At 28.0% G+C, this 16642-nt stretch overlaps 1 protein-coding gene across 6 annotated transcripts in view; it reads right to left on the bottom strand.

Moving 5' to 3' along the window:
• LOC107448983 (FAT atypical cadherin kugelei) overlaps positions 1-16642 on the bottom strand; it is a 638818-nt gene that overhangs the window by 431724 nt on the left and 190452 nt on the right. For 2 of the 6 annotated variants that reach the window (XM_043040627.2, XM_071187807.1), the window contains one exon: positions 86-146. The exons of the other annotated variants lie outside the window; for them this stretch is intronic. The gene's annotated coding sequence lies outside the window, so the exon portion shown is untranslated. The remainder of the gene's footprint in view (positions 1-85; positions 147-16642) is intronic. 6 annotated transcript variants of the gene reach the window in all.

The raw sequence follows: 16642 nt of genomic DNA, 5'->3' as shown, positions 1-16642 counted from the left end.
AAATAAAAGAAAATAGTTGATATCACGCAATATCTAAAATGGACTCAAACGTCCTACTATAATAATCGTATAAAATAACACTTACTTTTACATGTAAAAAGTAGGATTTGTAAAGTTAGAAATTTTCTGATGACCTAATATCTCACCTGAAAAAAAAATAAATGGAATTATTATACAAAACAAACAACATAGACTATTTTATAGAGTAAATAATCCATACAAAATAATAAAGTACTTTAGAATCAGGTTACTCTTTATTCTTTTAAAGAAATTTAGAAATCAATTTTTATTATTTTCGAACAGATAAAATGTTGAATTCAAATCTTATTCTTTCAAAAATAAAAGAATAATATTATTTGACAGTATAAAGATATTTAGAATGCAGGATTTTAGATTGTATTTAGATTTAGGCGCTTAATGATATAGATGCGTTCATAATTTTTTTTTTGGAGTACATGCTGTTTCAAATTCTATAGAAATGAAATTAAGGATATTGAATTTATATTAAAATAGATAGTTTTATCTTTCAGCTGGTAATAAAAGAAGGTATGATTAATTACGATTCCGGTATATTCCAAGGACGCCTATTAATTACCAACTCTTAATGTTCCTTATTTATTTTATTTTATTTTACAACCAATGTTGAACACCGATCCAAATTTGAGTTTACGACTTTCAATGTTCAACTCTGTACCCTGGTAATTTTGAATTCAACCCAGAAGACAAGGGAACTCCACGATCAAACATAAACAATGGGACAAACCAGACTTCGCGGAGGACTTTTTGATGATACTAACCCACATTTGCGGTACATGGACAGAAAAATCACGAAAATCTCTCCCGGTTAGCCCGACGGAAAGGGAGTTTAACTTTTTTAACCGCGTTCCCCCAACCATTTTGGAAAATTTACGTCACCACTGTGATTGGTGCGAGCCAGGAACAGAATTCGTATTGATCAGTCATTACTGGATTCAAACCCGGGTCACCTCAATGAGAGGCAAGCTCTCTATTCCCTGAGCAACTGAGGACCTTAACTATTTATTTGTGCTTATTACTCAATATTTATTTATTAGTGCTTAGTAATATTTGCGGTATAAATGGTCAATCTGAAATCGAAAAAGAAATAAGCTGAAGCTTTAATAAGCTTTCGCGGCTCTTTGTTAATCAGTTTCAATAAGAGGATGAAAAAATACGGAATTACGTATTTAATTAATTTTGACAGCAAAAAAAAAAGAAAAAAAAAGCAAAGCAAGCAGAAAGTAGCGTGATTTCTTGAAAATGTAAATTCATCAGTGTAGTCAGAGATAAAAATCTGAGACGGACGAAACTCGAAAGGCTGTTTCGGTCTAAGTTATAAAAAATAATCAAATCAAACAGAAAATTCAAAATAAAATTTTTTTAACACTACGCGTAGACACGAAAAAAGCAAGACACTGATGTGTTGACAAAACTAATGAAAAAGAAACAAACAATTAGAAAAAAATGTCGCAGGAATAAAAGTTCGTAGTCAAAAATTAGACTTGGATAAATAAAAACGCTTGTAATTACTATACAAAATAGCATAATATAAAAATTTACATCACAGTATAAATAATAATGTAAAAATTTACATCATAGCTGACGGTTTATGTATTCAACGTTCATAAATATTGAAAAAAAAGAAACTCGAAATTATCTTCATTTAAAGAAGTGTCTCAGTTAATTTTATTTTTTACTTATTTTACCTTTACGTCACATGTAAAGAAATACTCCTTATTTGGTAGTTGATTGAAGAGATCCCTACACTTACTCAAGAAGGGTAAAATGAAGTTATAATTTATCAGATACCATTTCCCTCTTCTGCGAATCTGCTGGCGAACAACAAAGGAACAAAGACCCTGGCCGAGAGACAACGTGTGGGCTGGGACGCCAACAATCTTCTAATCTAATTACTAATACGAGATGCGGGATGATCATTTTCACAGTAGCTACTTATTTGAAGTTGACGTTAATGAAATTCCAGATCTAACGATCGAATTATAGCAAAGAGCGCCATTCTTGACTTAACCCTAGAAAAGTAACCAAGGAGAGAACTAATCCAAATAACAAGAATTTCTCCTGCATGCTATATGCATGAATAAACTATTAAGAATCCTATATAAGTCAGGAATTGATAAGAAGCTCAAAACAAAATTAACCCTGGTTAGGGTTCGCCTTTCTTTCAATTCGGTTTCAAAGAAAGGACTTCAGTAAACATAAAATTTCGTTGAATTCGAAGTGATCTAAAGAATTCGTAGAAATGAAGGATGCTTTCTGCGATTATCGTTCATTAAAATTGCTCGGTTGAATTATATAAATGATATAGGATCATTAAAGGAAATAATTTGTATGGAAAGAAAACATTTTTATTAGTAATTTATGAAAATGGCAAAAAGAATGTATTCAAATAGGGCAAAAAATAACTAGTTGTACTATACAGATGGGATATTTTTAAGGCAAGGATTATTGGGAACACTTTAATATTCTCCATGCGTATTTCTGTATGAAATGCATATTAGCAGCACACTCATCTCAAAAATTTTCTTCCTCAATCTGCTAAACAACTTCTTAAAAAAAGGAATTGGAAAAAAATCGCTTTTTAAAACACAAGTAAAATACCATTTAATGAATGATTGATTAAACTTTTATTTTAGCAGTACGTAGCAAATTTGTAATTGTTCACTTGGTAATTCCATACAATTAGCAATGATTATCACATTAAAAACCATAATAAATTCGGACGGGTCAGTTTATATTTGAAATAAACAGTTAATAATTTTAATAGTATCGTAAAAATTTTTTTAGAATACAATTTACAGTTAGAAACTTTGATGTAGTAAGAAAAAAGTGGTCAAGGCCTCTGGGCTTTCCACATTTGTCGTTTGACGAAGGCAAAGGAAGCAGCTGCAAGTTCTATGATTCAACCCCCAAATCTTGGGGACGTAATCTCATTTTGTCTTGACAGAAGAAAATTATTTTTAAAATTGAAATCTTGCAATACAGAATTACTACACCATAGAGAATCAATGAAATCTATACAGATTTATAGGTATGGAATTTAATCATTTCATATTCGGAATAAATTTTTTTTAAAAACGGAATTGAATTTGTCGTTGAATGTTTAAAATCCTGTAAGACACTAAACAGGACAAATTTGCATTTTTAAAAAATAATAATGATACAACACAAATTTACTAAAGAGGCAGATTGTTACGTAATTTCTAGTTTATATATAAATAAAAAAATGCCATGTCAGTCAACATAAATGCATGCATCTTATCAAATAGTATCAACATTACATTTGCTGGCAAGCAGTAAAAATTCAGGGATTAATCAAAAATCAAATTATGGTATAAAGTACAGGCACTTAGGTTGCATAATACGCAAAATCTATTTTTACAGTAAAATATTGCACGATTTTTATAGTAATATTTATTTAATTAGAGTGATTTAGTGATTTTAAGGCAATCATTACTTTAAAAATTTCGGTATTTAAGAATTTTTTTTTCCATAACATGTTCCGGTAAAAATGGATTTTACAGTAAAAAGTACCGGCACTCTGACAGCCAGTATTTAATGCCGTAATTTGATCTGAAATTTTTTACATGGCACTTCTACAAGTGAGGGTTCCCACGGTCCTTGAGAATTTTAAAAAGTGGTAATAAAAATAAAAGAAATTTTGACATTTTTATTTCTGTGTAGCCACCACTAAAAGATGTTTTCAAAAAAATATATATATATTCACGAAAATTTCAGCACCTTACGATGAAAAAGCATATTAAAACAAAAAAATATATTGTAGCTCCACCCTAAATTTACTACCACTTTTTCAATTTTTCAAGGACCGCGGGAACCCTGCAAGTGTACATCATCTTTAAAAATATTTTTTTTTTTTAAAAAAACATAAGTTTAGTTAAATATTTTTGTTAAAAAAATTGTACATCAAAAATCCGGGAACACTTTTTTATTAACAATTAAAAAGAAACTGAAAAGAAAAAAGCATGGTGCTAGCTTGTTTTTTTAAAACTTTTAACGTGATATTTAATGACTTAAGGTAAATTTGCAAATTTAATATGATAATATTTCGGAGAAACTGCTAACAGCAGTGAGTTACTAATCAAATTTAGTTTTAGCTCACGGAGACATTTCTTTAATGAACTCTACATTTACTGAGTTCTCACAATTTTGAGCAATTTTCGTCAACATTTCAAGGACCAAAAATGGAGATGCTTGATTAGCTTTTCGGAAAAGCCGTAATGAAATCCTGTGACGTTATCATGGGAAAGCTTTTTAATTACGTCATTAACCGAGGATGATTTTCGTTCATCGACTTTATCGATTAATCTTTTGACGTCGAATTTAATCGATATTGTAAGATACCTTGTAATGATTATTGAACCAAACCAAATTGATTTTAGCTTCAATGCTTCATACGTTTCTAGCTTAGAAAGTACCAGTATCAGAATAATTTAAGACCGAAATTTCTTTCTCAGAATATATTTCTAGATATACTTTTTTTTTTACTTTACTTTATCAGAAAAAAAGTTTCTAGCAATTCAGTTAAATAAAACTGAACGTGATAGTTAAAAAATACTTACATATTAAAAATAAAATGTTTTCATACAGAATTGTTGCAAAATAGCAAAAGAAACCTTAATTAAGAAAAAGAAAATAACACGATATTTTGTACCATTCTAATTTTTTAACTTCAAATGGTCAACTTCGTCATCAATCTGATTTTTTCTCGTATTGTTTATATATTGATATATATTCTCTAAAGCATATATTGATATATATTCCAAAAAACATGTATTGATATATATTCTACAAAACTTGCATTGATATATATTCTATCAAACATATATAGATGAATATTCTACATAAGCTCGTTCCTCAGATAAAAACTTAAGTTATAGTTGGTATATCACATTTTTAGCATGGCAGACGATAGCAAAAAGCAATATTTCATTTTAAAAAAAAATTGTAAACATTCCACGATTTCACTATTCAGCTGCACGTCTAGACGACAACGAGAAGGAAGAAAAAAGCACAGTTATTGGTAGGCTGTTTCCTGCTCTTTTCTCGCCAGCGGCGCCAATATTCGTGCAAAAATAATAATAATAACCATTTAATTAGAATTGAAGTTGCAGTATGGATGCAGTATCTCGCATTTCGATGAAAAAGATGGTGATGTTATTTTAAAATTTCGAAATTTTGTATTTAGTTATTTTACAGATCTATTGAATTTAGCAAGTATTTTTTCGCTCTTCTTTTGCTGAAGTGGAAACATAACTTAATTTTTAATCATGCATTATTTTGTCATTCACGTAAATTACAATTTATTCGCTAATTAAAATTCGTGAATTAAATGAAATTAAAATGCAAGAAAAATGAAATAAATAGATCTATTTTATATAATAAAATTAGAATTGATAATTAAAAATTAATAACCACTAAAGAAAGTGTTTAATTGTAACAATATTTATTTTTTTCAGCACGAACCGATTTCGCTACCGAAAATTATACGAAAACAATTACTAACTCAATTTCATAAAAATTTATTCACACCCTATTTGGAATAACTGACTCAAATAAATTCAATTAAATTGAAAAGCTCGAATAAAACACGTTTCGCTAATAAATAAATTTCAAAATTATCTGAATTATAAAATATGAAAACGTATTTTTTGCTTTGAATATTTTTTATACAATATATTGCTTAAATACAGTCGAGCAACATCTAATCTATTTTCGTCGGTTGATATTGAGACAATTTCAGAAGCAATCTATAATGCGTATCTAAGTCGAAAGCTGATTTAAGTAATTCTGATTAAATTGAAAGTATTCTAATAATAGTATGCTTTAGATATAAACTCAAAAACAATCGTATTATGTATAAAAAATTTTTTGTCCAATTTAATGATCTAACACTGACTCACAACATCTTATCCAATTTTTCCAGTTAATATTTTCATGTTAAGGTAAGTAATTACAATTAAATTGAAAGAATTCCAGAGTTTTATCAATGAAGTAAAAAGTAATCGGAACAATATAAGAAAACAATTTTTGTTTTCAATAATTTTTGTCCAATCTAATGATCTAACACTGGCACACAACATTTATTCAGACATTGTCAGTAGCAATCTACAATACATATCGCACTTGAAAGCAAATGCAAGTGATTATTCTAATAAATACAGTCAATTCGCTATAACTCGAAGTACGATAACTCGAATATTACTATAACTCGATTTTTTTATGAGGTCCCGACTTTTTTATCTTCAATTTCATGTTAATTATTCTCGATTACTCGAATTTTACTCCCTTTAACTCGATTTTTTTTTGGATCTTTTAAAGCAAGAAAAAAAAGCTAGGAGCTGATATCTTGCCCCTTACCTTGCAACACACACACAATGCCTTTCGCACTCTTCATGGAGAAGCTAAAGCTGTCCCTCTTGAAGTATGTGAACATTGGTTAAATGAAACGTTACCAAATTTACTTCGAGGATACAGTGAAAAGGATGAGTGATGTTTTCAATATTGATGAAATGGGTTTATTTTTTAAATGTCTTCCAAATAAGACTATGATGTTTAAGGATGAAAACTACTCAGGGGGTAAAATGAGCAAGGAACGTTTGACCGCCCTAGTTGGAGGAAATGCGTCTGGGACAGAGAAATTGCCCTTACTTGTTTTCGGAAAATACCGAAATCCCCGATGTTTCAAGAATGTTAAAACGCGTCCTATGGATTACAAGTCTAACAAAAAGTTTTGGATGACATCAGTTTTATTTGAAGACTATGTAAGAAAATTTGCTCGGAAATTCTTCGCTAAAAAAAGAAAAGTGAAACTCTTTATGGATAAATGCACAGCGCATAGTGATCTACCTAATTTGAAAGCAGTAAACTTGCAGTTTCTTCCGTCAAACACAACAGCAAAGTTGCAGCCGATGGACCAGGGTATCATAAAGTGCTTCAAATAGTCTTATTGTAAATGGCTTGTCAGAATAATAATCTTAAATATTGTAAGCATTTAGAAGATTTGTAATTAATAAGCTTTAATTAAATAATCCGACAATATTTTGAAAGTCAAAAACCGAAACTAACGGTAAGTCGAACTTCCGATATGTCGAAGTTTTTCGTCAGTCCTATCAGATTCGAGTTATCGCGAATTCACTGTAGAAAGAATTCTAATCCAAGTATACCTTGTGCTGATGTTCAGGCAATGTCTGAAATAATCTATAATACTTAGTTAAAAACAAATAAAATAATTATTTCCAATAAACTGAAAGATTTCTAATGCGAGTAATTTTTATTAAGTAACTCAAAAATAATCAGAACAATATAAGAAAATAGTCTTAGCTTTCAATAATTTTTGTCCAATTTAATGATCTAACACTGACTCACAAATCTTATCCATTTTCTTCTGTTGATATTGAGTCAAAGTCAGAAGCAATCTATATTACTTATCTCAGTTGAAAGCTATTTCCTACTCAATTTCAGGCAATCGTGACTGCTTACAATGAGAAATGACGAAACGACAACAGTATTGATGAGTCTGTCAGTATAGGCTATCTGCCCACCTCCAATACATATAAACCCCTTCTCTTCATATTTGGTTTAATGTTTGGATGAAAATTTGACATACTCTGTCTCTTTACAAATTGCCTATACTCTGAAATCTGGGAAAAGGCAATCTTCAACAAACTGGAGGATGAGGTTAGTCGACGTTTTCTTTCCAGTGCTTTTATTGCATTTGACAACGATGTCTTCATACGTCATAAGAATAAAACAAGGAATATACATGGCAGTCAAATAAATATTGCTAGAATTTATAACAAAAAAATATTTTAAAGTCTTAAGAATAGAAAAAATTACTGTTGTTTTTCAAATTATGGTATCGTCATTGACATAGAACAGATTATAGTGATTTGTCAACTAAATTTATGAGGCAAAAAAAAAAACATTGAGTGGCTAGAAGAAACAATGAACAGAAAATCTTGTTTTTCTTTTTTTGAGAAATATGTTTCATAGTAACTGCGTAAATCTATTTATAGGGGAAAATGACTTAATGGGTTACTAAAATTTTTTTAACTTAACTAACTTAATTTTAAGGTTCCTTAACTAAATAATTCATACGTCATAAGAATAAAACAAGGAATATACATTGCAGTCAAATAAATATTGCTAGAATTTATAACAAAAAAATATTTTGAAGTCTTAAGAGTAGAAAAAATTACTGTTGTTTTCCAAATTATGGTATCGTCATTGACATAGAACAGATTATAGTGATTTGTCAACTAAATTTATGGGGCAAAAAAAAACATTGAGTGGTTAGAAGAAACAATGAACGGAAAAGCCTTTTCTTTTTTTTGAGAAATATGTTTCATAGTAACTGCGTAAATATAAATCTATTTATAGGGGAAAATGACTTAATGGGTTACTAAAAATTTATTCACTTAACTAATTTAATTTTTAGGTTCCCTAACTAAATAATTAAATTAATTTGTGGGATTTGTTATGAAAATTTTCGATTCTAAGTGAAATTGTTGTAAATCAAAAAGATCACCCTGAATACAAGGGTTTTTAATTTCAGACCCAATTTGGTGGAAGTAAATTTTATTATTTTCAGGTTTTGCAAGAGTTATCCCTATCTTTGATCCTGCGAAAGAAATATTCCTTATCAATTTTTTTTAACTTTTTAGTTATTTTTAGTTTAATTTATTTAAACTCAATACTTATTACTTTGTTTCTTTTTAAATTGAAATAAGTATAATCTAAAATATGAAGAAAAAAATATCTCGAAAAATACACTTCTAAGAAAGATATTTCAAATATAAAAATAATTGTATGTGATTGCGACTTTTTTCAATTTTAATGAAAATTTTTTCATTTCAGATCAAATTCTTTCTAACTTATATTTTCAGATAATTACTGAATACTATTAAATGGCAAAAAGAAATATCAAAAAAATAATCCCAGAAATAATTCGATTATTGTTTGAGTGCACAAAAATCTCTGAAAATTAATCGAAGCGATTTTAAAACAATCGCCTCATGATTCGATTTTACTCTCAAAAACTATGCTTTTCAAACCCCCAAAATTCTCAATTCAAATCCACTGTTATTCATGTTAAGTCTTACACCTGTTGAGACAATTATGAACGGATAATATAAATTACGAACTTGTTCAGTTATCACGAGTTGACTACATAACAAAAGATTTAATTCTCATAAGCGATTCACAAAACAAGGGGGCCTGAAACCATTAAGGTTTACTTTCCCAAGGATACTACCCCCAATATGAATCTTCATGTAAGAATAATTCAGACTGAATTATGAGTCTTTGTTCGCAAAAGATCAAAAGCGATAATTGTACTTCCCGTTCAACGTAATAACAATTATCTTATAACGGTTTGATTTATAGATCAACGCATTTGAAAGATAAAACTAAATAATTTTTAGTCATCGATATTTAATATATGAGAGAAATAGATGAAATTTAATATCAGAAATAAAAGATTTGAAGCTCATTTTTACGTTTCTTCCTATCACAAATTTAAAAATGCATTGAAAAACTTCAGCCATTTGCGAAACTAAACTAAGTTATATTATTACAAGGCAAAAGTATGATTAATTTTTACCATGTTTCTGGCTTTATGAGAACACCGAAAAGACGGGTAATTTTCATCGAAGCGCTTTGAAAATTATTTTGGTAAAATTAACATTAAAATATGCCTTAATAGTATGTTAAAAAATTTGGTGAATGTGGCAAAATTTCGTAATTTTATCATGATACCTTAGAACAGGGGTGGCGAACCTTTGTACACCAACGTGCCATTTTCTCTAAAAAAATTGCTTTATGAAGTCATAGACGTGCCGTCAAAAAATTTTGACTTCGTGATTATTGGGAAAATAATAATACTAAATACTATTGACACAAAACTCTATGAACTAAGGTAGACAACGTTGCAATAACGTACGTTGTCTACCTTAGTTCGTATTTTAGCACAAAGGTCGCCCACTTGTGTATTTACAAAACTCTATATTTACAATGAAAAAATATGCATTTTGCAATATCTCAGTTATACACGTAATTCAACTTTCAAGTAACATCAGTGTGACTTCTGTTGTTGCAGATTAGATGACGAATAACTTATATTAGGTTGTAGAGTTGAAGCAGGACTGTTAATTTTTTTTTGCCAGTTATTTATTGTTAGCTTGTTTTTTATGGTTATTAATTGTTTTTTAGCATTAATTTTTAATTTTTTTATTAATATTGTTTATTATTTTGTTTATTTTTTGTGAATTTTAATTTAATTGTTACATATGCTTCAAAGTGTAACAACAATTGTGAACGGTGGAGTGCCCAAAATATTGTGTCGTGTGCCATAAATGGCACGCGTGCCATTGGTTCGCCATCCCTGCCTTAGAACATAACATAATATTCGGTTAAATTTACTTTTCAGTTTTGTATATTTTACTAAATGTATGGTAATAAGAACTATAATTTTGAAAGTCAAAATTTCCATTAAACCGTCACCATATAAACGAGAAATTACTAGATGAATAGTTTAAACATCGCATATTTTGGTTTTATTAACCAAAATTGCATATTTTTTTTAACCAGAAATTTCTCTACTATGGAGTAAGGTAATTTTACTAGAGTTTGATTCTCCGTGTGCGAAGTTAATGTCTTCTAATTTATAGAATGTGTGCAAAATAATGATAATATAAATTAATTTCATATTTAAGATATGGTTTAAAAGAAAAAAATCCTCAGTGCTTAGAGCGTAGATGATTCCGTTTTTCGTTTACCTTAAAATGCTCGTTAGTTTAAAGCATATTGTTTCAGTTTCACAAATTAATTTAGTTAATTTATAAACATGTGACAAATGTATAAAATTATAGAGTATTCGAAATTCGAAAAGAAATTATTTTTTAAAATATTTTATTAAGTTGTAAATTCAATAGATTTAAATTATTATTTTTTTACAATAAAACAGAAACAAAGACTCGTATAGTTAATGGGCAAGAATTTTTCCCTGAGTAATCTCCCATGCCTTACTTAAAAAAATAAACAAACATATTCAATTAAATTATTTTTAATAATCACTAGACGATTTTATTTGTCACAAAAAGGTTAAAGAAAATATACAATCAGAAATATTTTTATTACATGCAATTATTAAGTAACTATAGGTTATTTAATCAAAACGATCCAATCCTAACTATTGTTAAGTTCTCTATAGGCGCTTTTCCTTTTTGTCCCAAAATAAGAAAATCGGGAGAAGGAAATTTACGTTTAGAAATATTTTTTCATTGCACGTAATTATTGAGTAACGAAATTATTTAATTAGGGTGTTCCAGTTCCATCTATTTTGATGGTTTCTAAATGAAATTGTTTTCTTTTCAGGACAGAAAAAAATATTCTCATTTTTTCATTATGCGTAATTAAAATTATGAAATCCAAGTGTTCTAGATCAAACAATTTTCAATAATCCCTACACTATGAAATTACGGTATAAAGTACCGGCACTTTGGGTACATCATCCGTAAAATCCATTTTTACCGTAAAATATTATACCGTAATTTTTATAGTAATATTTATTTAATTAGAGATATTCAGAGATGTTACTGAAATTATTACTGTAAAAACTATGGCATATCAGATTTTTTGTGCCATAGCATATTCCGGTAAAAATGGATTTGAGTGCCTGTACTTTGTACCGTAATTTCATCCGGATTTTTTTTTTTTTTTGTTTATAAGCATTTATTTGTCATAAGAGAGGGAAAAACAAAATGTATATATATTTTTTTACTGCGCGTAAATTCCTAGAATTAAAGTTCCACAATAACCATTTCTTTACTTAACAAATGAATAACATATATTTCAAAATATAACCTATTGTAGATTTACTTAGCTTTATTTGATTGTAAAACTGCTGGAATAACTTTCAATCAAGAAAATGCAATAAAGTAAATTCGATACTTCGAATTTAACACAAGAAAAGAAACAAAGCTGTCTTTTCCTTAGAAAGAAATTTATTTGTTCTAACTGAAGTATTTCATGAATGGGAAAGAAGACACCCGTAGGGGAAGTTTATATCTGAATTGCGCTGCATCGATAGACAAGAAAGCGCAACAATTGAGTTAACATGAAAAGCAAAACAATGGTAAGACACTTTTTTATTTCACAATATTTTCACCTGGTGACACAGGTATAAAAAGTTAAAGATTTCAGACCTTATTTTTGAAAACAGGTCAAATTTAAGCATCCATGCGCAGTTGAAAATGTCACAGAAGTTAATGTCGGGAAAATGTTTTGACAGTTTGAAATACTCCTTCAAACTTGCTTAAAAAACACGCGGTTTATAGAATTTCTTCTCCCTGAGGGTATAAAAAGAATAAAATGTCTCTATTGAATTTTTTTGATACCAAATAATACCAGGCACAAAATACGGCTTTTTTGATAAAATTATTAGCTATTGCTTTACACAGTCAAAACATTTTAAATATTTTGTAACACGTTAAACATTATAGTTTTCGTATAAAGTTAAGTATGACAGGTTAAAATAGCTCGCCTTTGTTTTAAATTATTGTTGGGTTTGAGTTTATTAAATAAATAAAATGGATGTTTGCAAGTTAGATTCAATGAGACAGCAATAAGTTTTTAAAATATCTCCAGATTAAGTTATAAATAGATTGGAAATAGTTTGAACTGGAGAGTTAGGATAACACGTCTTTAAGTGAGGTAATGACTTTCTTTTATATCATTTTTTGACTATCAATGCGTTTTAATTGGAACGTTTTAAATTTTATAAAGCACAATTAACATTAAAAATACGTTTGGAAGCTCAGAATTATCATTCTATCATTAGACAGGCTAAAGATTGCTATATGCATAAAAAGTCAGAAGGGATCAGTGCAACTCTTTCTAGATTTTTTGGTGGTAAATCAAATTTAACAGTCTAATATATATACAGAGAGAGAGAGAAAATTTCTGATTGAATGGAACATCTTAACTTTTTAACAATTATAATTATATAGCATCAGTTCTTTATAAATTTATAAATTATAATAATTATAGATTAAACGAAATAATGTACTAAAATACTCTTATTCAACTAAAGAAACTAAAATTTTATGACACTAGCCAGATTTATTTCACTTTTTTACAGTTTACTAATTTTTTTTTTTTAATATCTTCATTTCGTACTGAAAAATTTTCGAGAACTGGAATATCTCTACAAATATTGGAAACAAAATTAACCAGATTTAAATCTAACAGTGGGCGGAATAACTTCAAGAGTTGTTTAAATAAAATTGAATGTATGACAAAAGAAAAAAAAACAAAGGTAAATGATAGAATGATGAAATCAAGAATAAGTGCACCAATAATTGAAGTAAATGCCTAAAAGTTATCAATAGTTCATTAGAATCAAAGTTTTTTTTTATTTTTTAAGTGGTCCCAATAATTTTGTCAGGGGAGCGATCCAAAGTGTGGACCCCAAAATGTTAATTCCATTTTTTTCGTATTTTCCCGTATCTGGAGAACTTATTAAACAAGTAAAAAATTTTCTGAACACAATTACAAAATTCGTTTATCAAAAGAGAATTCCATGCAAAATATAAGTTTTAGTAAATATTTATTATTTTTATTATTTTATTTCATAATGGTCGAAAAGAATTTGAATTGTAAGCCATACAATTTTTTACAACAGTTTAAAAATTGCTATTTTAGATGGCAAAATAAAAAGTTTGACTGAAATCGTTCGAATAATTTCGGAGAAATCGTGTTTTTAAAATTCGATAATAAAAGAGTTTCGTGTTTTTAAAATTCGATTTCTTAGGATTTATTCGACTGATAAAACTCAAATATTGTATTTTGCTATTTAAAATAGCATTCTTTAAAATGATGGAGAAAAAAAATTATACCTTATAAATCAAATTATATAAATTTTCTATTATTGTTAAATAAACAATAAAAAAATAATTACTAAAAGTTATTTTTTGTATAAAATTGTTTTTAGGTAAACGAATTTTATAATTCGGTGCAAGAATTTTTCATTTAGCCAGAAAACTTCGCGAAATATGGCAAAATACACATAAAGCAAAATTAACATTAAGTGGTGCAAACTTAGATCATTGACCAAATTCTTAGGACTATAATTCTCAGATTGTGGTTCCAACACTATACTGTGAACGTCATAAATTGAATCCGTCGCGGAAAAAAACGGTATGTTTATTTAGAGAAATTGCGTTTTCGCGTCTGATTTCCTAACTTAAAATATCGCCTGCACTAATTAATTATCATACTTGAGGTCGCCCCCTCGAACCATTAAGATTGAGTCCTAGAGCGGGAAGATCTGATTATTAGATTAAAAGTTATTCGGGATGGTCCTTTTTTTATTTTGCGCACAATACATGTATAATATAAATAAAAGCAGAGATATTTTTTAAAAGAAAATACCTTTTTTATTATAGTTTCAAACGAGAGAAAAAAAAAGATTCCAATAGTTAATTTTCATGAAACTGTAAAAAGTTTTCAAAATAACACTAATGTTAAGTTACTAAATAGACTGAAATTATTTTTCCTTAATATCTTCATTTTATCTTCTTAATTTTTGAGAATTTAACTATCTCTGCAAATATAAATACTAACGTGATTATTTTGCGTAAAATACTACACGCGCATACATCAATATTTCTATTGTAATTCAGAAGGCACACACATCATTTTATAAGCGCAGTGACTACTACATGCATACGAAATGGGAATCAGATTTCGTAAAATACTATTTATTATATGAAAAATACTCATACATTTATCACATTCTTATACACCCGATAGAAATTGCTAGTTAAAAAAAAACTAAACATGTAATTCTTCATTCTTGAATGCTAAAAGCTTTTTAAGAATACAAATAAGGCAGAATAACAAGTTGAGAAATATAAGCTCTAAGAAAAACTCTACATTTTACGCTGACGGGTTCTAAATTTTTGCCTCACCACAAAATATTAGATGGTAAAGCTTTTTTGGCATCTATTCTATCACAGTAAGCCGAGAAGACATCATTAATAGAGGCTATATTTTAAAACAAAGATTTATATTCAGAGTGTATATTTTGAGAAAAAAAGGGTTTCAAATTTTGTTTTCTGAAAAAAATACGTAAAAGATATAGTTTTGAAGCAATTTAAAATATTAAGATGTTTGTTACAAGAATAAATTTGAAACAATAACCTTAGCTTTAATTAAATGTATTATGATTTCTCTTTTGAAAATGAAGTGTTATTTAAGATTTCTGTTCATTTCTCAGAATTTTTTTCAATCTATTTTTGTGAATTCCTTTTTTGTTTAAAAATTTAAAAATGTTTTAACATTTAAAAAATTTTATTCATGATATATATAAACAAATAAATTGTAAATTGTTTTTTTGGTGGCTTTTTAATAGAAATATTCAAGAGAATCGATAGTAAGAGCATATTATTATTAATGTTTGGTAAAAATATAAAAGTGCTAAATGTTAACGAATTCTTAAATTTTAAATCTTTCTTGACACATTTTAATCAATTTCTTCAAAACTCAAATTCTCATAATGTATAAATGTATATTAACTTGAAGTGCTTTGGTATCAAAATTTAAATAATTGGTTTTCTAACTCTAAAATATTTTGGAAATATTATACAAATTTTAAAGTAATTTCATAATAAATAATTGTAAAATAATTTTTTTTCAAAAATTTTCGTTCCTATTTTGGAGATAAATCCAGTGTTATACGTTCATCAGGTGAGTAACTCAATGTTTCATCTTTCAACACCTTTATATTAATTTTATTGTTACAACTGCCTCTATTATTACTGTTTTGATGAAATAAATTTTGATGAAATAAAAGTAAAGGTTATCTTCTGGACGCATTCCTTATTTTGGAATGTCTCTAGTAAAGGAATGCGTCCAAAAGATAACCTTTACGTTTATTTCATCAAAATTTATCGTTCTTCAATTTCTAATATGTTTCTATACTATATATATATATATATATCCTGGCCAAATTGAGAAATTTTAATTTAAAATTTATGTATTTTTTTCTAACAATTTATTAGCCGTTTTCACGAAAAAAGAAAGATAGATACAAAAAATACAGTGTAATTTTTAAAAAAAAATCATCTTTCGTTCACACCTTATCTATTCCAATCCTTTGATAATGCAAACAAAAAGCACTTTAGTATTCCATTTATTTCATTTTGTAGCGGCGGCATTTCGAAGATGGAGATTATTAAGAAATCATTATTAGTGAGAATTTCGATCGGATTTGAAGACCTTTTACGCTAAAAGCTTCTCCATTTTTTCCCTCAAAGCGCTTGCTTTCTTGCCTCTCTTCCCAAGAAACTTGTGATTTCGACAATTCGGCGCCTTTGAAATGGCATTAAACTTTAGTAAGTACAGGACGATTTTGAAAGATCAGTTAAAAATACGTCATTTTCATACTCTAGCTAAATAATAAATGGCAAAAAATGGAATGTGACTGGTATTTAATGGGTAATGTTTTAAAAATAAGGCACTTAAACTTCTAGGTTTGAACAATAAAGAATTTAAATTGCTTTGAATTTTGAATGTTTATAAAGTT

Source organism: Parasteatoda tepidariorum, chromosome X1 (assembly GCF_043381705.1).
Source record: "Parasteatoda tepidariorum isolate YZ-2023 chromosome X1, CAS_Ptep_4.0, whole genome shotgun sequence".
In the NCBI taxonomy this organism is placed as follows: domain Eukaryota; kingdom Metazoa; phylum Arthropoda; class Arachnida; order Araneae; family Theridiidae; genus Parasteatoda; species Parasteatoda tepidariorum.
This window is presented reverse-complemented; position numbering and strand designations above follow the sequence as displayed.